This window comes from Thunnus thynnus, chromosome 9, assembly GCF_963924715.1.
Source record: "Thunnus thynnus chromosome 9, fThuThy2.1, whole genome shotgun sequence".
Classification (NCBI taxonomy): Eukaryota; Metazoa; Chordata; class Actinopteri; order Scombriformes; family Scombridae; genus Thunnus; species Thunnus thynnus.
Genome location: NC_089525.1, coordinates 5,326,656 through 5,350,116, shown reverse-complemented (window position 1 = coordinate 5,350,116; position 23,461 = coordinate 5,326,656). Strand labels below are relative to the sequence as shown.

The 23,461-nt window shown below is 50.6% G+C and overlaps 29 non-coding genes across 29 annotated transcripts; all 29 read left to right on the top strand.

Moving 5' to 3' along the window:
• Positions 1-314: 314 nt before the first annotated feature.
• LOC137190365 (U6 spliceosomal RNA) lies at positions 315-421 on the top strand. Its single transcript, XR_010930191.1, has one exon. It is a non-coding gene; the product is annotated as a U6 spliceosomal RNA (small nuclear RNA).
• Positions 422-791: 370 nt separating this feature from the next.
• On the top strand, positions 792-907 carry LOC137190206 (U5 spliceosomal RNA). The gene has a single exon (XR_010930037.1). It is a non-coding gene; the product is annotated as a U5 spliceosomal RNA (small nuclear RNA).
• An 807-nt stretch (positions 908-1,714) lies between these two features.
• LOC137189979 (U2 spliceosomal RNA) lies at positions 1,715-1,905 on the top strand. The gene has a single exon (XR_010929820.1). It is a non-coding gene; the product is annotated as a U2 spliceosomal RNA (small nuclear RNA).
• An 856-nt stretch (positions 1,906-2,761) lies between these two features.
• On the top strand, positions 2,762-2,868 carry LOC137190364 (U6 spliceosomal RNA). The gene has a single exon (XR_010930190.1). It is a non-coding gene; the product is annotated as a U6 spliceosomal RNA (small nuclear RNA).
• A 385-nt stretch (positions 2,869-3,253) lies between these two features.
• On the top strand, positions 3,254-3,369 carry LOC137190205 (U5 spliceosomal RNA). Its single transcript, XR_010930036.1, has one exon. It is a non-coding gene; the product is annotated as a U5 spliceosomal RNA (small nuclear RNA).
• Positions 3,370-4,180: 811 nt separating this feature from the next.
• LOC137189978 (U2 spliceosomal RNA) lies at positions 4,181-4,371 on the top strand. Its single transcript, XR_010929819.1, has one exon. It is a non-coding gene; the product is annotated as a U2 spliceosomal RNA (small nuclear RNA).
• Positions 4,372-5,227: 856 nt separating this feature from the next.
• On the top strand, positions 5,228-5,334 carry LOC137190363 (U6 spliceosomal RNA). Its single transcript, XR_010930189.1, has one exon. It is a non-coding gene; the product is annotated as a U6 spliceosomal RNA (small nuclear RNA).
• A 385-nt stretch (positions 5,335-5,719) lies between these two features.
• LOC137190204 (U5 spliceosomal RNA) lies at positions 5,720-5,835 on the top strand. The gene has a single exon (XR_010930035.1). It is a non-coding gene; the product is annotated as a U5 spliceosomal RNA (small nuclear RNA).
• Positions 5,836-6,642: 807 nt separating this feature from the next.
• On the top strand, positions 6,643-6,833 carry LOC137190017 (U2 spliceosomal RNA). Its single transcript, XR_010929856.1, has one exon. It is a non-coding gene; the product is annotated as a U2 spliceosomal RNA (small nuclear RNA).
• Positions 6,834-7,689: 856 nt separating this feature from the next.
• LOC137190362 (U6 spliceosomal RNA) lies at positions 7,690-7,796 on the top strand. Its single transcript, XR_010930188.1, has one exon. It is a non-coding gene; the product is annotated as a U6 spliceosomal RNA (small nuclear RNA).
• Positions 7,797-8,181: 385 nt separating this feature from the next.
• On the top strand, positions 8,182-8,297 carry LOC137190203 (U5 spliceosomal RNA). Its single transcript, XR_010930034.1, has one exon. It is a non-coding gene; the product is annotated as a U5 spliceosomal RNA (small nuclear RNA).
• An 811-nt stretch (positions 8,298-9,108) lies between these two features.
• On the top strand, positions 9,109-9,299 carry LOC137189977 (U2 spliceosomal RNA). The gene has a single exon (XR_010929818.1). It is a non-coding gene; the product is annotated as a U2 spliceosomal RNA (small nuclear RNA).
• An 856-nt stretch (positions 9,300-10,155) lies between these two features.
• Positions 10,156-10,262, top strand: LOC137190361 (U6 spliceosomal RNA). Its single transcript, XR_010930187.1, has one exon. It is a non-coding gene; the product is annotated as a U6 spliceosomal RNA (small nuclear RNA).
• Positions 10,263-10,647: 385 nt separating this feature from the next.
• Positions 10,648-10,763, top strand: LOC137190202 (U5 spliceosomal RNA). The gene has a single exon (XR_010930033.1). It is a non-coding gene; the product is annotated as a U5 spliceosomal RNA (small nuclear RNA).
• Positions 10,764-11,582: 819 nt separating this feature from the next.
• LOC137189983 (U2 spliceosomal RNA) lies at positions 11,583-11,773 on the top strand. The gene has a single exon (XR_010929824.1). It is a non-coding gene; the product is annotated as a U2 spliceosomal RNA (small nuclear RNA).
• Positions 11,774-12,629: 856 nt separating this feature from the next.
• Positions 12,630-12,736, top strand: LOC137190360 (U6 spliceosomal RNA). Its single transcript, XR_010930186.1, has one exon. It is a non-coding gene; the product is annotated as a U6 spliceosomal RNA (small nuclear RNA).
• Positions 12,737-13,121: 385 nt separating this feature from the next.
• On the top strand, positions 13,122-13,237 carry LOC137190201 (U5 spliceosomal RNA). The gene has a single exon (XR_010930032.1). It is a non-coding gene; the product is annotated as a U5 spliceosomal RNA (small nuclear RNA).
• Positions 13,238-14,056: 819 nt separating this feature from the next.
• Positions 14,057-14,247, top strand: LOC137189976 (U2 spliceosomal RNA). Its single transcript, XR_010929817.1, has one exon. It is a non-coding gene; the product is annotated as a U2 spliceosomal RNA (small nuclear RNA).
• An 856-nt stretch (positions 14,248-15,103) lies between these two features.
• On the top strand, positions 15,104-15,210 carry LOC137190359 (U6 spliceosomal RNA). The gene has a single exon (XR_010930185.1). It is a non-coding gene; the product is annotated as a U6 spliceosomal RNA (small nuclear RNA).
• Positions 15,211-15,595: 385 nt separating this feature from the next.
• LOC137190200 (U5 spliceosomal RNA) lies at positions 15,596-15,711 on the top strand. Its single transcript, XR_010930031.1, has one exon. It is a non-coding gene; the product is annotated as a U5 spliceosomal RNA (small nuclear RNA).
• Positions 15,712-16,522: 811 nt separating this feature from the next.
• On the top strand, positions 16,523-16,713 carry LOC137189974 (U2 spliceosomal RNA). The gene has a single exon (XR_010929815.1). It is a non-coding gene; the product is annotated as a U2 spliceosomal RNA (small nuclear RNA).
• An 856-nt stretch (positions 16,714-17,569) lies between these two features.
• Positions 17,570-17,676, top strand: LOC137190368 (U6 spliceosomal RNA). Its single transcript, XR_010930194.1, has one exon. It is a non-coding gene; the product is annotated as a U6 spliceosomal RNA (small nuclear RNA).
• A 385-nt stretch (positions 17,677-18,061) lies between these two features.
• LOC137190199 (U5 spliceosomal RNA) lies at positions 18,062-18,177 on the top strand. Its single transcript, XR_010930030.1, has one exon. It is a non-coding gene; the product is annotated as a U5 spliceosomal RNA (small nuclear RNA).
• Positions 18,178-18,996: 819 nt separating this feature from the next.
• On the top strand, positions 18,997-19,187 carry LOC137190105 (U2 spliceosomal RNA). The gene has a single exon (XR_010929943.1). It is a non-coding gene; the product is annotated as a U2 spliceosomal RNA (small nuclear RNA).
• Positions 19,188-20,043: 856 nt separating this feature from the next.
• Positions 20,044-20,150, top strand: LOC137190357 (U6 spliceosomal RNA). The gene has a single exon (XR_010930183.1). It is a non-coding gene; the product is annotated as a U6 spliceosomal RNA (small nuclear RNA).
• A 385-nt stretch (positions 20,151-20,535) lies between these two features.
• On the top strand, positions 20,536-20,651 carry LOC137190198 (U5 spliceosomal RNA). The gene has a single exon (XR_010930029.1). It is a non-coding gene; the product is annotated as a U5 spliceosomal RNA (small nuclear RNA).
• Positions 20,652-21,470: 819 nt separating this feature from the next.
• LOC137190104 (U2 spliceosomal RNA) lies at positions 21,471-21,661 on the top strand. The gene has a single exon (XR_010929942.1). It is a non-coding gene; the product is annotated as a U2 spliceosomal RNA (small nuclear RNA).
• An 856-nt stretch (positions 21,662-22,517) lies between these two features.
• LOC137190356 (U6 spliceosomal RNA) lies at positions 22,518-22,624 on the top strand. The gene has a single exon (XR_010930182.1). It is a non-coding gene; the product is annotated as a U6 spliceosomal RNA (small nuclear RNA).
• A 385-nt stretch (positions 22,625-23,009) lies between these two features.
• On the top strand, positions 23,010-23,125 carry LOC137190283 (U5 spliceosomal RNA). Its single transcript, XR_010930113.1, has one exon. It is a non-coding gene; the product is annotated as a U5 spliceosomal RNA (small nuclear RNA).
• Positions 23,126-23,461: the final 336 nt, after the last annotated feature.

Sequence of the window (23,461 nt, the reverse complement as noted above, 5' to 3'; positions counted from 1 at the left end):
TCCTGTCATGCGTGATAGGAGTGGATGCTTAGCTTTGGGGCCCAAATGAAGCCTCCTGCGTGACAGACAAATTGTGCGTGGCCCCCTCATTTGGCATGAGGCCTTACCCACTTTGTGATTTTCACAAGCATGCGCGAAGAAGTAGCAGGCAGTTGATAGCAACTGAAAACACACCGATGTCAACGACAGAAAGGCCCCATCCCTCGCGCTTGTCGTGCTTAATGGTGCCGCCCACTGTCCTCCAGACTGCACCGCGGTCAAGGGGTCATTCTGCCCACGGGGTAGTAAAAGGGAAGCAGCGCCTGAGGACTTGTGTGCTTGCTACGGCAGCACGTATGAAAAATTGGATTCGATACAGAGAAGATTAGCATGGCCCCTGCGAAAGGATGACACGCAAAATCGTGAAGCGTTTCCACATTTTGATCCGCTTCTGATGTCTCCTGCTCCTCTCGAGCGCCTGAGGGGGACGGTAGTACTTTGGCTGCATTTCCTGGTCTTCTTTGTCGCGTTTGACCTCGTGGCTAGGCAGCTTCCTAGTACTGGTTATCTGGGTGGCCGATGTTAGGCTCGGGGAGGCCAGCCCCGGCATGCTGAACCTGCTTCGTAGTACAGGCCCCAGAAGGTCTAGTGGCAACGACGTGACAGACGAGCAATCCCGGCGCCCAAAACTCCCTGAAGCGCAGCGCGGGGTAGGGGAATGGGTGTGGCCCGGGAGGCGAGTGAGGCTCACCGTGAAGGTTGTGGCTGGGACGACTGGGCTCGTTGGGCTGCTGTCGAGGAGCGGGCCGTACTTACTCTGGTTTCTCTTCATAACGTACAAGTCTTTCGCCTTTTACTAAAGACTTCCGTGGAGAGGAACACCCACGAGTTAAATCTATTTTTGGCAGGCTTTGCAGTTTGGCAGAGCCTCGTGTGTTTGTGAAAAGCAAAAACAGCTGTCCATAACAAGATGCGTGGGAGCACCGATCCTTGTCACCGCTGCTACTCAGTTCATTGGCCCGCTTCACCCCAACGTTTAAGTCCACGGCCAAAGGTCTTCTAAAGGTATCACCTTCGACCAGTATACGACGCTTGACCGTCCCGTTAATGAGCTTGTCCAGTCCTGTTTTCCTCAGTTAAGAAATATTGCAAAAATAAGGCCTATATTGTCCCCCGTTGTTCTTGAACAATGAATCCACGCGTTCATTTTCTCCCGGTTAGGCTACTGTAACTCCCTCTACACCTGCCTCGGTCAGTCTTCTTTAAAACGTTTACAGTTAATCCAAAATACAGCAGCTAGACTTCTAACCAGAACTAGCCGTAGGTCCCACATTAACCCTGTTGTGGGGCGTCCCTCCCTCAAAGACGCCTCAAAGGCCATTGACGTCCGCAAGCCTTTCTACATACCTCCCTTCTTCTTCCCGTGTCCTGTTTTATTTCATTTTGGTTGATTTCTCTCTGTGTGGTGTTTGTCTGTTTTATTAATCCATCTGTTTCGATTTTGCACGTGTATGTGTCTGTAAAGCACGTTGTGACTGTGTGTTTTAAAAAGTGCTGTATGAACAAAAGCTCACTTACTTACTTATTTACTTACTTACTTACTTACCTACTTACCAAGGAGCTCCTGGGCGGAGCTGCCAAGCGGCAGTCGTTCTTGCGGTCGTTTGAAACGACTGCACCACGACGAGCCAGAACTGTGCAGGAGGTGGGGCGGGGCAGCAAACAGCAAGGGTTCATCGCTTCTCGGCCTTTTGGCTAAGATCAAGTGTAGTATCTGTTCTTATCAGTTTAATATCTGATACGTCCTCTATAAGGGGACAACATATTAAAAGGATTTTTTGCACTTGGAGTTGAAAAAGGGGCTTGCTCCGTTCACTCCACGCATCGACCCGGCATTGCAGTGCCGCTGGGAACGGTGCACCCTTCTCTCTGCTTTGTGGAATGCCAATTACTCAGAAGAAATGCAGCAGCCTCCTCAGTCTGCCCGTCTCAGATGGCTGCATGTCAGCCATGACAACTGGGGCAAAAGTGCGGCGTGCAACGTAGAGTGACACAGAGTGAGATTTGCACCTCTGATTTGATTAGCAGACAAACATGACAGAGTGGGAACGTTGCCGTATTGCAAAGAGCTGCGAAATACACGTTGAATCTGCACAGCATTTTCCCTGCGTTTGTCCTCACTGGAGTGTCTGCGGCCACCTGCCTACTTTTGTTGTCTGGTAGCCCGCGTCTGAAAACCAATCCTCAGCATTGCGGCGGGGTATGTCAATCACAGGTTCCTGCTCTCTGACAAAGTTTCTTGCCGGTTACATGTAGAAAATATATTGTGCATACCGAACGCGACATTCTCAAGAATGTCGTCGGCTCGGCCTTACCCGAAAAAGGGCCTGGAGTAAAACTTTGACCCAATGGGCCATCTAGTCCGGCACCCCCTGCTGGCTTTCAGAGAAGGGCGACAACCAAGGTCGGACACGCGCCAAGTGCTCAGCCTGTCGATTTTGTTTGTGTAGCACGATATCACCAATTTTTTAAGAGGTTTGGCATGAAGAACTCTGCGCAGTGTGGCTTCCTGTCATGCGTGATAGGAGTGGATGCTTAGCTTTGGGGCCCAAATGAAGCCTCCTGCGTGACAGACAAATTGTGCGTGGCCCCCTCATTTGGCATGAGGCCATTTCTGGCCTTACCCACTTTGTGATTTTCACATGTCCTCCAGACTGCACCGCGGTCAAGGGGCCATTCTGCCCACGGGGTAGTAAAAGGGAAGCAGCGCCTGAGGACTTGTGTGCTTGCTACGGCAGCACGTATGAAAAATTGGATTCGATACAGAGAAGATTAGCATGGCCCCTGCGAAAGGATGACACGCAAAATCGTGAAGCGTTTCCACATTTTGATCCGCTTCTGATGTCTCCTGCTCCTCTCGAGCGCCTGAGGGGGGCGGTAGTACTTTGGCTGCATTTCCTGGTCTTCTTTGTCGCGTTTGACCTCGTGGCTAGGCAGCTTCCTAGTACTGGTTATCTGGGTGGCCGATGTTAGGCTCGGGGAGGCCAGCTAAGGAAAATATGTCCCCGGCATGCAGAACCTGCTTCGTAGTACAGGCCCCAGAAGGTCTAGTGGCAACGACGTGACAGACGAGCAATCCCGGCGCCCAAAACTCCCTGAAGCGCAGCGCGGGGTAGGGGAATGGGTGTGGCCCGGGAGGCGAGTGAGGCTCACCGTGAAGGTTGTGGCTGGGACGACTGGGCTCCTTGGGCTGCTGTCGAGGAGCGGGCCGTACTTACTCTGGTTTCTCTTCATAACGTACAAGTCTTTCGCCTTTTACTAAAGACTTCCGTGGAGAGGAACACCCACGAGTTAAATCTATTTTTGGCAGGCTTTGCAGTTTGGCAGAGCCTCGTGTGTTTGTGAAAAGCAAAAACAACTGTCCATAACAAGATGCGTGGGAGCACCGATCCTTGTCACCGCTGCTACTCAGTTCATTGGCCCGCTTCACCCCAACGTTTAAGTCCACGGCCAAAGGTCTTCTAAAGGTATCACCTTCGACCAGTATACGACGCTTGACCGTCCCGTTAATGAGCTTGTCCAGTCCTGTTTTCCTCAGTTAAGAAATATTGCAAAAATAAGGCCTATATTGTCCCCCGTTGTTCTTGAACAATGAATCCACGCGTTCATTTTCTCCCGGTTAGGCTACTGTAACTCCCTCTACACCTGCCTCGGTCAGTCTTCTTTAAAACGTTTACAGTTAATCCAAAATACAGCAGCTAGACTTCTAACCAGAACTAGCCGTAGGTCCCACATTAACCCTGTTGTGGGGCGTCCCTCCCTCAAAGACGCCTCAAAGGCCATTGACGTCCGCAAGCCTTTCTACATACCTCCCTTCTTCTTCCCGTGTCCTGTTTTATTTCATTTTGGTTGATTTCTCTCTGTGTGGTGTTTGTCTGTTTTATTAATCCATCTGTTTCGATTTTGCACGTGTATGTGTCTGTAAAGCACGTTGTGACTGTGTGTTTTAAAAAGTGCTGTATGAACAAAAGCTCACTTACTTACTTATTTACTTACTTACTTACTTACTTACCTACTTACCAAGGAGCTCCTGGGCGGAGCTGCCAAGCGGCAGTCGTTCTTGCAGTCGTTTGAAACGACTGCACCACGACGAGCCAGAACTGTGCAGGAGGTGGGGCGGGGCAGCAAACAGCAAGGGTTCATCGCTTCTCGGCCTTTTGGCTAAGATCAAGTGTAGTATCTGTTCTTATCAGTTTAATATCTGATACGTCCTCTATAAGGGGACAACATATTAAAAGGATTTTTTGCACTTGGAGTTGAAAAAGGGGCTTGCTCCGTTCACTCCACGCATCGACCCGGCATTGCAGTGCCGCTGGGAACGGTGCACCCTTCTCTCTGCTTTGTGGAATGCCAATTACTCAGAAGAAATGCAGCAGCCTCCTCAGTCTGCCCGTCTCAGATGGCTGCATGTCAGCCATGACAACTGGGGCAAAAGTGCGGCGTGCAACGTAGAGTGACACAGAGTGAGATTTGCACCTCTGATTTGATTAGCAGACAAACATGACAGAGTGGGAACGTTGCCGTATTGCAAAGAGCTGCGAAATACACGTTGAATCTGCACAGCATTTTCCCTGCGTTTGTCCTCACTGGAGTGTCTGCGGCCACCTGCCTACTTTTGTTGTCTGGTAGCCCGCGTCTGAAAACCAATCCTCAGCATTGCGGCGGGGTATGTCAATCACAGGTTCCTGCTCTCTGACAAAGTTTCTTGCCGGTTACATGTAGAAAATATATTGTGCATACCGAACGCGACATTCTCAAGAATGTCGTCGGCTCGGCCTTACCCGAAAAAGGGCCTGGAGTAAAACTTTGACCCAATGGGCCATCTAGTCCGGCACCCCCTGCTGGCTTTCAGAGAAGGGCGACAACCAAGGTCGGACACACGCCAAGTGCTCAGCCTGTCGATTTTGTTTGTGTAGCACGATATCACCAATTTTTTAAGAGGTTTGGCATGAAGAACTCTGCGCAGTGTGGCTTCCTGTCATGCGTGATAGGAGTGGATGCTTAGCTTTGGGGCCCAAATGAAGCCTCCTGCGTGACAGACAAATTGTGCGTGGCCCCCTCATTTGGCATGAGGCCATTTCTGGCCTTACCCACTTTGTGATTTTCACAAGTCCTCCAGACTGCACCGCGGTCAAGGGGCCATTCTGCCCACGGGGTAGTAAAAGGGAAGCAGCGCCTGAGGACTTGTGTGCTTGCTACGGCAGCACGTATGAAAAATTGGATTCGATACAGAGAAGATTAGCATGGCCCCTGCGAAAGGATGACACGCAAAATCGTGAAGCGTTTCCACATTTTGATCCGCTTCTGATGTCTCCTGCTCCTCTCGAGCGCCTGAGGGGGGCGGTAGTACTTTGGCTGCATTTCCTGGTCTTCTTTGTCGCGTTTGACCTCGTGGCTAGGCAGCTTCCTAGTACTGGTTATCTGGGTGGCCGATGTTAGGCTCGGGGAGGCCAGCTAAGGAAAATATGTCCCCGGCATGCAGAACCTGCTTCGTAGTACAGGCCCCAGAAGGTCTAGTGGCAACGACGTGACAGACGAGCAATCCCGGCGCCCAAAACTCCCTGAAGCGCAGCACGGGGTAGGGGAATGGGTGTGGCCCGGGAGGCGAGTGAGGCTCACCGTGAAGGTTGTGGCTGGGACGACTGGGCTCCTTGGGCTGCTGTCGAGGAGCGGGCCGTACTTACTCTGGTTTCTCTTCATAACGTACAAGTCTTTCGCCTTTTACTAAAGACTTCCGTGGAGAGGAACACCCACGAGTTAAATCTATTTTTGGCAGGCTTTGCAGTTTGGCAGAGCCTCGTGTGTTTGTGAAAAGCAAAAACAGCTGTCCATAACGAGATGCGTGGGAGCACCGATCCTTGTCACCGCTGCTACTCAGTTCATTGGCCCGCTTCACCCCAACGTTTAAGTCCACGGCCAAAGGTCTTCTAAAGGTATCACCTTCGACCAGTATACGACGCTTGACCGTCCCGTTAATGAGCTTGTCCAGTCCTGTTTTCCTCAGTTAAGAAATATTGCAAAAATAAGGCCTATATTGTCCCCCGTTGTTCTTGAACAATGAATCCACGCGTTCATTTTCTCCCGGTTAGGCTACTGTAACTCCCTCTACACCTGCCTCGGTCAGTCTTCTTTAAAACGTTTACAGTTAATCCAAAATACAGCAGCTAGACTTCTAACCAGAACTAGCCGTAGGTCCCACATTAACCCTGTTGTGGGGCGTCCCTCCCTCAAAGACGCCTCAAAGGCCATTGACGTCCGCAAGCCTTTCTACATACCTCCCTTCTTCTTCCCGTGTCCTGTTTTATTTCATTTTGGTTGATTTCTCTCTGTGTGGTGTTTGTCTGTTTTATTAATCCATCTGTTTCGATTTTGCACGTGTATGTGTCTGTAAAGCACGTTGTGACTGTGTGTTTTAAAAAGTGCTGTATGAACAAAAGCTCACTTACTTACTTATTTACTTACTTACTTACTTACCTACTTACCAAGGAGCTCCTGGGCGGAGCTGCCAAGCGGCAGTCGTTCTTGCGGTCGTTTGAAACGACTGCACCACGACGAGCCAGAACTGTGCAGGAGGTGGGGCGGGGCAGCAAACAGCAAGGGTTCATCGCTTCTCGGCCTTTTGGCTAAGATCAAGTGTAGTATCTGTTCTTATCAGTTTAATATCTGATACGTCCTCTATAAGGGGACAACATATTAAAAGGATTTTTTGCACTTGGAGTTGAAAAAGGGGCTTGCTCCGTTCACTCCACGCATCGACCCGGCATTGCAGGGCTGCTGGGAACGGTGCACCCTTCTCTCTGCTTTGTGGAATGCCAATTACTCAGAAGAAATGCAGCAGCCTCCTCAGTCTGCCCGTCTCAGATGGCTGCATGTCAGCCATGACAACTGGGGCAAAAGTGCGGCGTGCAACGTAGAGTGACACAGAGTGAGATTTGCACCTCTGATTTGATTAGCAGACAAACATGACAGAGTGGGAACGTTGCCGTATTGCAAAGAGCTGCGAAATACACGTTGAATCTGCACAGCATTTTCCCTGCGTTTGTCCTCACTGGAGTGTCTGCGGCCACCTGCCTACTTTTGTTGTCTGGTAGCCCGCGTCTGAAAACCAATCCTCAGCATTGCGGCGGGGTATGTCAATCACAGGTTCCTGCTCTCTGACAAAGTTTCTTGCCGGTTACATGTAGAAAATATATTGTGCATACCGAACGCGACATTCTCAAGAATGTCGTCGGCTCGGCCTTACCCGAAAAAGGGCCTGGAGTAAAACTTTGACCCAATGGGCCATCTAGTCCGGCACCCCCTGCTGGCTTTCAGAGAAGGGCGACAACCAAGGTCGGACACGCGCCAAGTGCTCAGCCTGTCGATTTTGTTTGTGTAGCACGATATCACCAATTTTTTAAGAGGTTTGGCATGAAGAACTCTGCGCAGTGTGGCTTCCTGTCATGCGTGATAGGAGTGGATGCTTAGCTTTGGGGCCCAAATGAAGCCTCCTGCGTGACAGACAAATTGTGCGTGGCCCCCTCATTTGGCATGAGGCCATTTCTGGCCTTACCCACTTTGTGATTTTCACATGTCCTCCAGACTGCACCGCGGTCAAGGGGCCATTCTGCCCACGGGGTAGTAAAAGGGAAGCAGCGCCTGAGGACTTGTGTGCTTGCTACGGCAGCACGTATGAAAAATTGGATTCGATACAGAGAAGATTAGCATGGCCCCTGCGAAAGGATGACACGCAAAATCGTGAAGCGTTTCCACATTTTGATCCGCTTCTGATGTCTCCTGCTCCTCTCGAGCGCCTGAGGGGGGCGGTAGTACTTTGGCTGCATTTCCTGGTCTTCTTTGTCGCGTTTGACCTCGTGGCTAGGCAGCTTCCTAGTACTGGTTATCTGGGTGGCCGATGTTAGGCTCGGGGAGGCCAGCTAAGGAAAATATGTCCCCGGCATGCAGAACCTGCTTCGTAGTACAGGCCCCAGAAGGTCTAGTGGCAACGACGTGACAGACGAGCAATCCCGGCGCCCAAAACTCCCTGAAGCGCAGCGCGGGGTAGGGGAATGGGTGTGGCCCGGGAGGCGAGTGAGGCTCACCGTGAAGGTTGTGGCTGGGACGACTGGGCTCCTTGGGCTGCTGTCGAGGAGCGGGCCGTACTTACTCTGGTTTCTCTTCATAACGTACAAGTCTTTCGCCTTTTACTAAAGACTTCCGTGGAGAGGAACACCCACGAGTTAAATCTATTTTTGGCAGGCTTTGCAGTTTGGCAGAGCCTCGTGTGTTTGTGAAAAGCAAAAACAACTGTCCATAACAAGATGCGTGGGAGCACCGATCCTTGTCACCGCTGCTACTCAGTTCATTGGCCCGCTTCACCCCAACGTTTAAGTCCACGGCCAAAGGTCTTCTAAAGGTATCACCTTCGACCAGTATACGACGCTTGACCGTCCCGTTAATGAGCTTGTCCAGTCCTGTTTTCCTCAGTTAAGAAATATTGCAAAAATAAGGCCTATATTGTCCCCCGTTGTTCTTGAACAATGAATCCACGCGTTCATTTTCTCCCGGTTAGGCTACTGTAACTCCCTCTACACCTGCCTCGGTCAGTCTTCTTTAAAACGTTTACAGTTAATCCAAAATACAGCAGCTAGACTTCTAACCAGAACTAGCCGTAGGTCCCACATTAACCCTGTTGTGGGGCGTCCCTCCCTCAAAGACGCCTCAAAGGCCATTGACGTCCGCAAGCCTTTCTACATACCTCCCTTCTTCTTCCCGTGTCCTGTTTTATTTCATTTTGGTTGATTTCTCTCTGTGTGGTGTTTGTCTGTTTTATTAATCCATCTGTTTCGATTTTGCACGTGTATGTGTCTGTAAAGCACGTTGTGACTGTGTGTTTTAAAAAGTGCTGTATGAACAAAAGCTCACTTACTTACTTATTTACTTACTTACTTACTTACTTACCTACTTACCAAGGAGCTCCTGGGCGGAGCTGCCAAGCGGCAGTCGTTCTTGCAGTCGTTTGAAACGACTGCACCACGACGAGCCAGAACTGTGCAGGAGGTGGGGCGGGGCAGCAAACAGCAAGGGTTCATCGCTTCTCGGCCTTTTGGCTAAGATCAAGTGTAGTATCTGTTCTTATCAGTTTAATATCTGATACGTCCTCTATAAGGGGACAACATATTAAAAGGATTTTTTGCACTTGGAGTTGAAAAAGGGGCTTGCTCCGTTCACTCCACGCATCGACCCGGCATTGCAGTGCCGCTGGGAACGGTGCACCCTTCTCTCTGCTTTGTGGAATGCCAATTACTCAGAAGAAATGCAGCAGCCTCCTCAGTCTGCCCGTCTCAGATGGCTGCATGTCAGCCATGACAACTGGGGCAAAAGTGCGGCGTGCAACGTAGAGTGACACAGAGTGAGATTTGCACCTCTGATTTGATTAGCAGACAAACATGACAGAGTGGGAACGTTGCCGTATTGCAAAGAGCTGCGAAATACACGTTGAATCTGCACAGCATTTTCCCTGCGTTTGTCCTCACTGGAGTGTCTGCGGCCACCTGCCTACTTTTGTTGTCTGGTAGCCCGCGTCTGAAAACCAATCCTCAGCATTGCGGCGGGGTATGTCAATCACAGGTTCCTGCTCTCTGACAAAGTTTCTTGCCGGTTACATGTAGAAAATATATTGTGCATACCGAACGCGACATTCTCAAGAATGTCGTCGGCTCGGCCTTACCCGAAAAAGGGCCTGGAGTAAAACTTTGACCCAATGGGCCATCTAGTCCGGCACCCCCTGCTGGCTTTCAGAGAAGGGCGACAACCAAGGTCGGACACACGCCAAGTGCTCAGCCTGTCGATTTTGTTTGTGTAGCACGATATCACCAATTTTTTAAGAGGTTTGGCATGAAGAACTCTGCGCAGTGTGGCTTCCTGTCATGCGTGATAGGAGTGGATGCTTAGCTTTGGGGCCCAAATGAAGCCTCCTGCGTGACAGACAAATTGTGCGTGGCCCCCTCATTTGGCATGAGGCCATTTCTGGCCTTACCCACTTTGTGATTTTCACAAGTCCTCCAGACTGCACCGCGGTCAAGGGGCCATTCTGCCCACGGGGTAGTAAAAGGGAAGCAGCGCCTGAGGACTTGTGTGCTTGCTACGGCAGCACGTATGAAAAATTGGATTCGATACAGAGAAGATTAGCATGGCCCCTGCGAAAGGATGACACGCAAAATCGTGAAGCGTTTCCACATTTTGATCCGCTTCTGATGTCTCCTGCTCCTCTCGAGCGCCTGAGGGGGGCGGTAGTACTTTGGCTGCATTTCCTGGTCTTCTTTGTCGCGTTTGACCTCGTGGCTAGGCAGCTTCCTAGTACTGGTTATCTGGGTGGCCGATGTTAGGCTCGGGGAGGCCAGCTAAGGAAAATATGTCCCCGGCATGCAGAACCTGCTTCGTAGTACAGGCCCCAGAAGGTCTAGTGGCAACGACGTGACAGACGAGCAATCCCGGCGCCCAAAACTCCCTGAAGCGCAGCACGGGGTAGGGGAATGGGTGTGGCCCGGGAGGCGAGTGAGGCTCACCGTGAAGGTTGTGGCTGGGACGACTGGGCTCCTTGGGCTGCTGTCGAGGAGCGGGCCGTACTTACTCTGGTTTCTCTTCATAACGTACAAGTCTTTCGCCTTTTACTAAAGACTTCCGTGGAGAGGAACACCCACGAGTTAAATCTATTTTTGGCAGGCTTTGCAGTTTGGCAGAGCCTCGTGTGTTTGTGAAAAGCAAAAACAACTGTCCATAACAAGATGCGTGGGAGCACCGATCCTTGTCACCGCTGCTACTCAGTTCATTGGCCCGCTTCACCCCAACGTTTAAGTCCACGGCCAAAGGTCTTCTAAAGGTATCACCTTCGACCAGTATACGACGCTTGACCGTCCCGTTAATGAGCTTGTCCAGTCCTGTTTTCCTCAGTTAAGAAATATTGCAAAAATAAGGCCTATATTGTCCCCCGTTGTTCTTGAACAATGAATCCACGCGTTCATTTTCTCCCGGTTAGGCTACTGTAACTCCCTCTACACCTGCCTCGGTCAGTCTTCTTTAAAACGTTTACAGTTAATCCAAAATACAGCAGCTAGACTTCTAACCAGAACTAGCCGTAGGTCCCACATTAACCCTGTTGTGGGGCGTCCCTCCCTCAAAGACGCCTCAAAGGCCATTGACGTCCGCAAGCCTTTCTACATACCTCCCTTCTTCTTCCCGTGTCCTGTTTTATTTCATTTTGGTTGATTTCTCTCTGTGTGGTGTTTGTCTGTTTTATTAATCCATCTGTTTCGATTTTGCACGTGTATGTGTCTGTAAAGCACGTTGTGACTGTGTGTTTTAAAAAGTGCTGTATGAACAAAAGCTCACTTACTTACTTATTTACTTACTTACTTACTTACTTACTTACTTACCTACTTACCAAGGAGCTCCTGGGCGGAGCTGCCAAGCGGCAGTCGTTCTTGCGGTCGTTTGAAACGACTGCACCACGACGAGCCAGAACTGTGCAGGAGGTGGGGCGGGGCAGCAAACAGCAAGGGTTCATTGCTTCTCGGCCTTTTGGCTAAGATCAAGTGTAGTATCTGTTCTTATCAGTTTAATATCTGATACGTCCTCTATAAGGGGACAACATATTAAAAGGATTTTTTGCACTTGGAGTTGAAAAAGGGGCTTGCTCCGTTCACTCCACGCATCGACCCGGCATTGCAGTGCCGCTGGGAACGGTGCACCCTTCTCTCTGCTTTGTGGAATGCCAATTACTCAGAAGAAATGCAGCAGCCTCCTCAGTCTGCCCGTCTCAGATGGCTGCATGTCAGCCATGACAACTGGGGCAAAAGTGCAGCGTGCAACGTAGAGTGACACAGAGTGAGATTTGCACCTCTGATTTGATTAGCAGACAAACATGACAGAGTGGGAACGTTGCCGTATTGCAAAGAGCTGCGAAATACACGTTGAATCTGCACAGCATTTTCCCTGCGTTTGTCCTCACTGGAGTGTCTGCGGCCACCTGCCTACTTTTGTTGTCTGGTAGCCCGCGTCTGAAAACCAATCCTCAGCATTGCGGCGGGGTATGTCAATCACAGGTTCCTGCTCTCTGACAAAGTTTCTTGCCGGTTACATGTAGAAAATATATTGTGCATACCGAACGCGACATTCTCAAGAATGTCGTCGGCTCGGCCTTACCCGAAAAAGGGCCTGGAGTAAAACTTTGACCCAATGGGCCATCTAGTCCGGCACCCCCTGCTGGCTTTCAGAGAAGGGCGACAACCAAGGTCGGACACGCGCCAAGTGCTCAGCCTGTCGATTTTGTTTGTGTAGCACGATATCACCAATTTTTTAAGAGGTTTGGCATGAAGAACTCTGCGCAGTGTGGCTTCCTGTCATGCGTGATAGGAGTGGATGCTTAGCTTTGGGGCCCAAATGAAGCCTCCTGCGTGACAGACAAATTGTGCGTGGCCCCCTCATTTGGCATGAGGCCATTTCTGGCCTTACCCACTTTGTGATTTTCACAAGTCCTCCAGACTGCACCGCGGTCAAGGGGCCATTCTGCCCACGGGGTAGTAAAAGGGAAGCAGCGCCTGAGGACTTGTGTGCTTGCTACGGCAGCACGTATGAAAAATTGGATTCGATACAGAGAAGATTAGCATGGCCCCTGCGAAAGGATGACACGCAAAATCGTGAAGCGTTTCCACATTTTGATCCGCTTCTGATGTCTCCTGCTCCTCTCGAGCGCCTGAGGGGGGCGGTAGTACTTTGGCTGCATTTCCTGGTCTTCTTTGTCGCGTTTGACCTCGTGGCTAGGCAGCTTCCTAGTACTGGTTATCTGGGTGGCCGATGTTAGGCTCGGGGAGGCCAGCTAAGGAAAATATGTCCCCGGCATGCAGAACCTGCTTCGTAGTACAGGCCCCAGAAGGTCTAGTGGCAACGACGTGACAGACGAGCAATCCCGGCGCCCAAAACTCCCTGAAGCGCAGCGCGGGGTAGGGGAATGGGTGTGGCCCGGGAGGCGAGTGAGGCTCACCGTGAAGGTTGTGGCTGGGACGACTGGGCTCCTTGGGCTGCTGTCGAGGAGCGGGCCGTACTTACTCTGGTTTCTCTTCATAACGTACAAGTCTTTCGCCTTTTACTAAAGACTTCCGTGGAGAGGAACACCCACGAGTTAAATCTATTTTTGGCAGGCTTTGCAGTTTGGCAGAGCCTCGTGTGTTTGTGAAAAGCAAAAACAGCTGTCCATAACGAGATGCGTGGGAGCACCGATCCTTGTCACCGCTGCTACTCAGTTCATTGGCCCGCTTCACCCCAACGTTTAAGTCCACGGCCAAAGGTCTTCTAAAGGTATCACCTTCGACCAGTATACGACGCTTGACCGTCCCGTTAATGAGCTTGTCCAGTCCTGTTTTCCTCAGTTAAGAAATATTGCAAAAATAAGGCCTATATTGTCCCCCGTTGTTCTTGAACAATGAATCCACGCGTTCATTTTCTCCCGGTTAGGCTACTGTAACTCCCTCTACACCTGCCTCGGTCAGTCTTCTTTAAAACGTTTACAGTTAATCCAAAATACAGCAGCTAGACTTCTAACCAGAACTAGCCGTAGGTCCCACATTAACCCTGTTGTGGGGCGTCCCTCCCTCAAAGACGCCTCAAAGGCCATTGACGTCCGCAAGCCTTTCTACATACCTCCCTTCTTCTTCCCGTGTCCTGTTTTATTTCATTTTGGTTGATTTCTCTCTGTGTGGTGTTTGTCTGTTTTATTAATCCATCTGTTTCGATTTTGCACGTGTATGTGTCTGTAAAGCACGTTGTGACTGTGTGTTTTAAAAAGTGCTGTATGAACAAAAGCTCACTTACTTACTTATTTACTTACTTACTTACTTACTTACTTACTTACCTACTTACCAAGGAGCTCCTGGGCGGAGCTGCCAAGCGGCAGTCGTTCTTGCGGTCGTTTGAAACGACTGCACCACGACGAGCCAGAACTGTGCAGGAGGTGGGGCGGGGCAGCAAACAGCAAGGGTTCATCGCTTCTCGGCCTTTTGGCTAAGATCAAGTGTAGTATCTGTTCTTATCAGTTTAATATCTGATACGTCCTCTATAAGGGGACAACATATTAAAAGGATTTTTTGCACTTGGAGTTGAAAAAGGGGCTTGCTCCGTTCACTCCACGCATCGACCCGGCATTGCAGTGCCGCTGGGAACGGTGCACCCTTCTCTCTGCTTTGTGGAATGCCAATTACTCAGAAGAAATGCAGCAGCCTCCTCAGTCTGCCCGTCTCAGATGGCTGCATGTCAGCCATGACAACTGGGGCAAAAGTGCGGCGTGCAACGTAGAGTGACACAGAGTGAGATTTGCACCTCTGATTTGATTAGCAGACAAACATGACAGAGTGGGAACGTTGCCGTATTGCAAAGAGCTGCGAAATACACGTTGAATCTGCACAGCATTTTCCCTGCGTTTGTCCTCACTGGAGTGTCTGCGGCCACCTGCCTACTTTTGTTGTCTGGTAGCCCGCGTCTGAAAACCAATCCTCAGCATTGCGGCGGGGTATGTCAATCACAGGTTCCTGCTCTCTGACAAAGTTTCTTGCCGGTTACATGTAGAAAATATATTGTGCATACCGAACGCGACATTCTCAAGAATGTCGTCGGCTCGGCCTTACCCGAAAAAGGGCCTGGAGTAAAACTTTGACCCAATGGGCCATCTAGTCCGGCACCCCCTGCTGGCTTTCAGAGAAGGGCGACAACCAAGGTCGGACACACGCCAAGTGCTCAGCCTGTCGATTTTGTTTGTGTAGCACGATATCACCAATTTTTTAAGAGGTTTGGCATGAAGAACTCTGCGCAGTGTGGCTTCCTGTCATGCGTGATAGGAGTGGATGCTTAGCTTTGGGGCCCAAATGAAGCCTCCTGCGTGACAGACAAATTGTGCGTGGCCCCCTCATTTGGCATGAGGCCATTTCTGGCCTTACCCACTTTGTGATTTTCACAAGTCCTCCAGACTGCACCGCGGTCAAGGGGCCATTCTGCCCACGGGGTAGTAAAAGGGAAGCAGCGCCTGAGGACTTGTGTGCTTGCTACGGCAGCACGTATGAAAAATTGGATTCGATACAGAGAAGATTAGCATGGCCCCTGCGAAAGGATGACACGCAAAATCGTGAAGCGTTTCCACATTTTGATCCGCTTCTGATGTCTCCTGCTCCTCTCGAGCGCCTGAGGGGGGCGGTAGTACTTTGGCTGCATTTCCTGGTCTTCTTTGTCGCGTTTGACCTCGTGGCTAGGCAGCTTCCTAGTACTGGTTATCTGGGTGGCCGATGTTAGGCTCGGGGAGGCCAGCTAAGGAAAATATGTCCCCGGCATGCAGAACCTGCTTCGTAGTACAGGCCCCAGAAGGTCTAGTGGCAACGACGTGACAGACGAGCAATCCCGGCGCCCAAAACTCCCTGAAGCGCAGCGCGGGGTAGGGGAATGGGTGTGGCCCGGGAGGCGAGTGAGGCTCACCGTGAAGGTTGTGGCTGGGACGACTGGGCTCCTTGGGCTGCTGTCGAGGAGCGGGCCGTACTTACTCTGGTTTCTCTTCATAACGTACAAGTCTTTCGCCTTTTACTAAAGACTTCCGTGGAGAGGAACACCCACGAGTTAAATCTATTTTTGGCAGGCTTTGCAGTTTGGCAGAGCCTCGTGTGTTTGTGAAAAGCAAAAACAGCTGTCCATAACAAGATGCGTGGGAGCACCGATCCTTGTCACCGCTGCTACTCAGTTCATTGGCCCGCTTCACCCCAACGTTTAAGTCCACGGCCAAAGGTCTTCTAAAGGTATCACCTTCGACCAGTATACGACGCTTGACCGTCCCGTTAATGAGCTTGTCCAGTCCTGTTTTCCTCAGTTAAGAAATATTGCAAAAATAAGGCCTATATTGTCCCCCGTTGTTCTTGAACAATGAATCCACGCGTTCATTTTCTCCCGGTTAGGCTACTGTAACTCCCTCTACACCTGCCTCGGTCAGTCTTCTTTAAAACGTTTACAGTTAATCCAAAATACAGCAGCTAGACTTCTAACCAGAACTAGCCGTAGGTCCCACATTAACCCTGTTGTGGGGCGTCCCTCCCTCAAAGACGCCTCAAAGGCCATTGACGTCCGCAAGCCTTTCTACATACCTCCCTTCTTCTTCCCGTGTCCTGTTTTATTTCATTTTGGTTGATTTCTCTCTGTGTGGTGTTTGTCTGTTTTATTAATCCATCTGTTTCGATTTTGCACGTGTATGTGTCTGTAAAGCACGTTGTGACTGTGTGTTTTAAAAAGTGCTGTATGAACAAAAGCTCACTTACTTACTTATTTACTTACTTACTTACTTACTTACCTACTTACCAAGGAGCTCCTGGGCGGAGCTGCCAAGCGGCAGTCGTTCTTGCAGTCGTTTGAAACGACTGCACCACGACGAGCCAGAACTGTGCAGGAGGTGGGGCGGGGCAGCAAACAGCAAGGGTTCATCGCTTCTCGGCCTTTTGGCTAAGATCAAGTGTAGTATCTGTTCTTATCAGTTTAATATCTGATACGTCCTCTATAAGGGGACAACATATTAAAAGGATTTTTTGCACTTGGAGTTGAAAAAGGGGCTTGCTCCGTTCACTCCACGCATCGACCCGGCATTGCAGTGCCGCTGGGAACGGTGCACCCTTCTCTCTGCTTTGTGGAATGCCAATTACTCAGAAGAAATGCAGCAGCCTCCTCAGTCTGCCCGTCTCAGATGGCTGCATGTCAGCCATGACAACTGGGGCAAAAGTGCGGCGTGCAACGTAGAGTGACACAGAGTGAGATTTGCACCTCTGATTTGATTAGCAGACAAACAAGACAGAGTGGGAACGTTGCCGTATTGCAAAGAGCTGCGAAATACACGTTGAATCTGCACAGCATTTTCCCTGCGTTTGTCCTCACTGGAGTGTCTGCGGCCACCTGCCTACTTTTGTTGTCTGGTAGCCCGCGTCTGAAAACCAATCCTCAGCATTGCGGCGGGGTATGTCAATCACAGGTTCCTGCTCTCTGACAAAGTTTCTTGCCGGTTACATGTAGAAAATATATTGTGCATACCGAACGCGACATTCTCAAGAATGTCGTCGGCTCGGCCTTACCCGAAAAAGGGCCTGGAGTAAAACTTTGACCCAATGGGCCATCTAGTCCGGCACCCCCTGCTGGCTTTCAGAGAAGGGCGACAACCAAGGTCGGACACGCGCCAAGTGCTCAGCCTGTCGATTTTGTTTGTGTAGCACGATATCACCAATTTTTTAAGAGGTTTGGCATGAAGAACTCTGCGCAGTGTGGCTTCCTGTCATGCGTGATAGGAGTGGATGCTTAGCTTTGGGGCCCAAATGAAGCCTCCTGCGTGACAGACAAATTGTGCGTGGCCCCCTCATTTGGCATGAGGCCATTTCTGGCCTTACCCACTTTGTGATTTTCACAAGTCCTCCAGACTGCACCGCGGTCAAGGGGCCATTCTGCCCACGGGGTAGTAAAAGGGAAGCAGCGCCTGAGGACTTGTGTGCTTGCTACAGCAGCACGTATGAAAAATTGGATTCGATACAGAGAAGATTAGCATGGCCCCTGCGAAAGGATGACACGCAAAATCGTGAAGCGTTTCCACATTTTGATCCGCTTCTGATGTCTCCTGCTCCTCTCGAGCGCCTGAGGGGGGCGGTAGTACTTTGGCTGCATTTCCTGGTCTTCTTTGTCGCGTTTGACCTCGTGGCTAGGCAGCTTCCTAGTACTGGTTATCTGGGTGGCCGATGTTAGGCTCGGGGAGGCCAGCTAAGGAAAATATGTCCCCGGCATGCAGAACCTGCTTCGTAGTACAGGCCCCAGAAGGTCTAGTGGCAACGACGTGACAGACGAGCAATCCCGGCGCCCAAAACTCCCTGAAGCGCAGCGCGGGGTAGGGGAATGGGTGTGGCCCGGGAGGCGAGTGAGGCTCACCGTGAAGGTTGTGGCTGGGACGACTGGGCTCCTTGGGCTGCTGTCGAGGAGCGGGCCGTACTTACTCTGGTTTCTCTTCATAACGTACAAGTCTTTCGCCTTTTACTAAAGACTTCCGTGGAGAGGAACACCCACGAGTTAAATCTATTTTTGGCAGGCTTTGCAGTTTGGCAGAGCCTCGTGTGTTTGTGAAAAGCAAAAACAGCTGTCCATAACAAGATGCGTGGGAGCACCGATCCTTGTCACCGCTGCTACTCAGTTCATTGGCCCGCTTCACCCCAACGTTTAAGTCCACGGCCAAAGGTCTTCTAAAGGTATCACCTTCGACCAGTATACGACGCTTGACCGTCCCGTTAATGAGCTTGTCCAGTCCTGTTTTCCTCAGTTAAGAAATATTGCAAAAATAAGGCCTATATTGTCCCCCGTTGTTCTTGAACAATGAATCCACGCGTTCATTTTCTCCCGGTTAGGCTACTGTAACTCCCTCTACACCTGCCTCGGTCAGTCTTCTTTAAAACGTTTACAGTTAATCCAAAATACAGCAGCTAGACTTCTAACCAGAACTAGCCGTAGGTCCCACATTAACCCTGTTGTGGGGCGTCCCTCCCTCAAAGACGCCTCAAAGGCCATTGACGTCCGCAAGCCTTTCTACATACCTCCCTTCTTCTTCCCGTGTCCTGTTTTATTTCATTTTGGTTGATTTCTCTCTGTGTGGTGTTTGTCTGTTTTATTAATCCATCTGTTTCGATTTTGCACGTGTATGTGTCTGTAAAGCACGTTGTGACTGTGTGTTTTAAAAAGTGCTGTATGAACAAAAGCTCACTTACTTACTTATTTACTTACTTACTTACTTACTTACTTACTTACCTACTTACCAAGGAGCTCCTGGGCGGAGCTGCCAAGCGGCAGTCGTTCTTGCGGTCGTTTGAAACGACTGCACCACGACGAGCCAGAACTGTGCAGGAGGTGGGGCGGGGCAGCAAACAGCAAGGGTTCATCGCTTCTCGGCCTTTTGGCTAAGATCAAGTGTAGTATCTGTTCTTATCAGTTTAATATCTGATACGTCCTCTATAAGGGGACAACATATTAAAAGGTTTTTTTGCACTTGGAGTTGAAAAACGGGCTTGCTCCGTTCACTCCACGCATCGACCCGGCATTGCAGTGCCGCTGGGAACGGTGCACCCTTCTCTCTGCTTTGTGGAATGCCAATTACTCAGAAGAAATGCAGCAGCCTCCTCAGTCTGCCCGTCTCAGATGGCTGCATGTCAGCCATGACAACTGGGGCAAAAGTGCGGCGTGCAACGTAGAGTGACACAGAGTGAGATTTGCACCTCTGATTTGATCAGCAGACAAACATGACAGAGTGGGAACGTTGCCGTATTGCAAAGAGCTGCGAAATACACGTTGAATCTGCACAGCATTTTCCCTGCGTTTGTCCTCACTGGAGTGTCTGCGGCCACCTGCCTACTTTTGTTGTCTGGTAGCCCGCGTCTGAAAACCAATCCTCAGCATTGCGGCGGGGTATGTCAATCACAGGTTCCTGCTCTCTGACAAAGTTTCTTGCCGGTTACATGTAGAAAATATATTGTGCATACCGAACGCGACATTCTCAAGAATGTCGTCGGCTCGGCCTTACCCGAAAAAGGGCCTGGAGTAAAACTTTGACCCAATGGGCCATCTAGTCCGGCACCCCCTGCTGGCTTTCAGAGAAGGGCGACAACCAAGGTCGGACACACGCCAAGTGCTCAGCCTGTCGATTTTGTTTGTGTAGCACGATATCACCAATTTTTTAAGAGGTTTGGCATGAAGAACTCTGCGCAGTGTGGCTTCCTGTCATGCGTGATAGGAGTGGATGCTTAGCTTTGGGGCCCAAATGAAGCCTCCTGCGTGACAGACAAATTGTGCGTGGCCCCCTCATTTGGCATGAGGCCATTTCTGGCCTTACCCACTTTGTGATTTTCACAAGTCCTCCAGACTGCACCGCGGTCAAGGGGCCATTCTGCCCACGGGGTAGTAAAAGGGAAGCAGCGCCTGAGGACTTGTGTGCTTGCTACGGCAGCACGTATGAAAAATTGGATTCGATACAGAGAAGATTAGCATGGCCCCTGCGAAAGGATGACACGCAAAATCGTGAAGCGTTTCCACATTTTGATCCGCTTCTGATGTCTCCTGCTCCTCTCGAGCGCCTGAGGGGGGCGGTAGTACTTTGGCTGCATTTCCTGGTCTTCTTTGTCGCGTTTGACCTCGTGGCTAGGCAGCTTCCTAGTACTGGTTATCTGGGTGGCCGATGTTAGGCTCGGGGAGGCCAGCTAAGGAAAATATGTCCCCGGCATGCAGAACCTGCTTCGTAGTACAGGCCCCAGAAGGTCTAGTGGCAACGACGTGACAGACGAGCAATCCCGGCGCCCAAAACTCCCTGAAGCGCAGCGCGGGGTAGGGGAATGGGTGTGGCCCGGGAGGCGAGTGAGGCTCACCGTGAAGGTTGTGGCTGGGACGACTGGGCTCCTTGGGCTGCTGTCGAGGAGCGGGCCGTACTTACTCTGGTTTCTCTTCATAACGTACAAGTCTTTCGCCTTTTACTAAAGACTTCCGTGGAGAGGAACACCCACGAGTTAAATCTATTTTTGGCAGGCTTTGCAGTTTGGCAGAGCCTCGTGTGTTTGTGAAAAGCAAAAACAGCTGTCCATAACAAGATGCGTGGGAGCACCGATCCTTGTCACCGCTGCTACTCAGTTCATTGGCCCGCTTCACCCCAACGTTTAAGTCCACGGCCAAAGGTCTTCTAAAGGTATCACCTTCGACCAGTATACGACGCTTGACCGTCCCGTTAATGAGCTTGTCCAGTCCTGTTTTCCTCAGTTAAGAAATATTGCAAAAATAAGGCCTATATTGTCCCCCGTTGTTCTTGAACAATGAATCCACGCGTTCATTTTCTCCCGGTTAGGCTACTGTAACTCCCTCTACACCTGCCTCGGTCAGTCTTCTTTAAAACGTTTACAGTTAATCCAAAATACAGCAGCTAGACTTCTAACCAGAACTAGCCGTAGGTCCCACATTAACCCTGTTGTGGGGCGTCCCTCCCTCAAAGACGCCTCAAAGGCCATTGACGTCCGCAAGCCTTTCTACATACCTCCCTTCTTCTTCCCGTGTCCTGTTTTATTTCATTTTGGTTGATTTCTCTCTGTGTGGTGTTTGTCTGTTTTATTAATCCATCTGTTTCGATTTTGCACGTGTATGTGTCTGTAAAGCACGTTGTGACTGTGTGTTTTAAAAAGTGCTGTATGAACAAAAGCTCACTTACTTACTTATTTACTTACTTACTTACTTACTTACTTACTTACCTACTTACCAAGGAGCTCCTGGGCGGAGCTGCCAAGCGGCAGTCGTTCTTGCGGTCGTTTGAAACGACTGCACCACGACGAGCCAGAACTGTGCAGGAGGTGGGGCGGGGCAGCAAACAGCAAGGGTTCATCGCTTCTCGGCCTTTTGGCTAAGATCAAGTGTAGTATCTGTTCTTATCAGTTTAATATCTGATACGTCCTCTATAAGGGGACAACATATTAAAAGGTTTTTTTGCACTTGGAGTTGAAAAACGGGCTTGCTCCGTTCACTCCACGCATCGACCCGGCATTGCAGTGCCGCTGGGAACGGTGCACCCTTCTCTCTGCTTTGTGGAATGCCAATTACTCAGAAGAAATGCAGCAGCCTCCTCAGTCTGCCCGTCTCAGATGGCTGCATGTCAGCCATGACAACTGGGGCAAAAGTGCGGCGTGCAACGTAGAGTGACACAGAGTGAGATTTGCACCTCTGATTTGATTAGCAGACAAACATGACAGAGTGGGAACGTTGCCGTATTGCAAAGAGCTGCGAAATACACGTTGAATCTGCACAGCATTTTCCCTGCGTTTGTCCTCACTGGAGTGTCTGCGGCCACCTGCCTACTTTTGTTGTCTGGTAGCCCGCGTCTGAAAACCAATCCTCAGCATTGCGGCGGGGTATGTCAATCACAGGTTCCTGCTCTCTGACAAAGTTTCTTGCCGGTTACATGTAGAAAATATATTGTGCATACCGAACGCGACATTCTCAAGAATGTCGTCGGCTCGGCCTTACCCGAAAAAGGGCCTGGAGTAAAACTTTGACCCAATGGGCCATCTAGTCCGGCACCCCCTGCTGGCTTTCAGAGAAGGGCGACAACCAAGGTCGGACACACGCCAAGTGCTCAGCCTGTCGATTTTGTTTGTGTAGCACGATATCACCAATTTTTTAAGAGGTTTGGCATGAAGAACTCTGCGCAGTGTGGCTTCCTGTCATGCGTGATAGGAGTGGATGCTTAGCTTTGGGGCCCAAATGAAGCCTCCTGCGTGACAGACAAATTGTGCGTGGCCCCCTCATTTGGCATGAGGCCATTTCTGGCCTTACCCACTTTGTGATTTTCACAAGTCCTCCAGACTGCACCGCGGTCAAGGGGCCATTCTGCCCACGGGGTAGTAAAAGGGAAGCAGCGCCTGAGGACTTGTGTGCTTGCTACGGCAGCACGTATGAAAAATTGGATTCGATACAGAGAAGATTAGCATGGCCCCTGCGAAAGGATGACACGCAAAATCGTGAAGCGTTTCCACATTTTGATCCGCTTCTGATGTCTCCTGCTCCTCTCGAGCGCCTGAGGGGGGCGGTAGTACTTTGGCTGCATTTCCTGGTCTTCTTTGTCGCGTTTGACCTCGTGGCTAGGCAGCTTCCTAGTACTGGTTATCTGGGTGGCCGATGTTAGGCTCGGGGAGGCCAGCTAAGGAAAATATGTCCCCGGCATGCAGAACCTGCTTCGTAGTACAGGCCCCAGAAGGTCTAGTGGCAACGACGTGACAGACGAGCAATCCCGGCGCCCAAAACTCCCTGAAGCGCAGCGCGGGGTAGGGGAATGGGTGTGGCCCGGGAGGCGAGTGAGGCTCACCGTGAAGGTTGTGGCTGGGACGACTGGGCTCCTTGGGCTGCTGTCGAGGAGCGGGCCGTACTTGCTCTGGTTTCTCTTCATAACGTACAAGTCTTTCGCCTTTTACTAAAGACTTCCGTGGAGAGGAACACCCACGAGTTAAATCTATTTTTGGCAGGCTTTGCAGTTTGGCAGAGCCTCGTGTGTTTGTGAAAAGCAAAAACAGCTGTCCATAACAAGATGCGTGGGAGCACCGATCCTTGTCACCGCTGCTACTCAGTTCATTGGCCCGCTTCACCCCAACGTTTAAGTCCACGGCCAAAGGTCTTCTAAAGGTATCACCTTCGACCAGTATACGACGCTTGACCGTCCCGTTAATGAGCTTGTCCAGTCCTGTTTTCCTCAGTTAAGAAATATTGCAAAAATAAGGCCTATATTGTCCCCCGTTGTTCTTGAACAATGAATCCACGCGTTCATTTTCTCCCGGTTAGGCTACTGTAACTCCCTCTACACCTGCCTCGGTCAGTCTTCTTT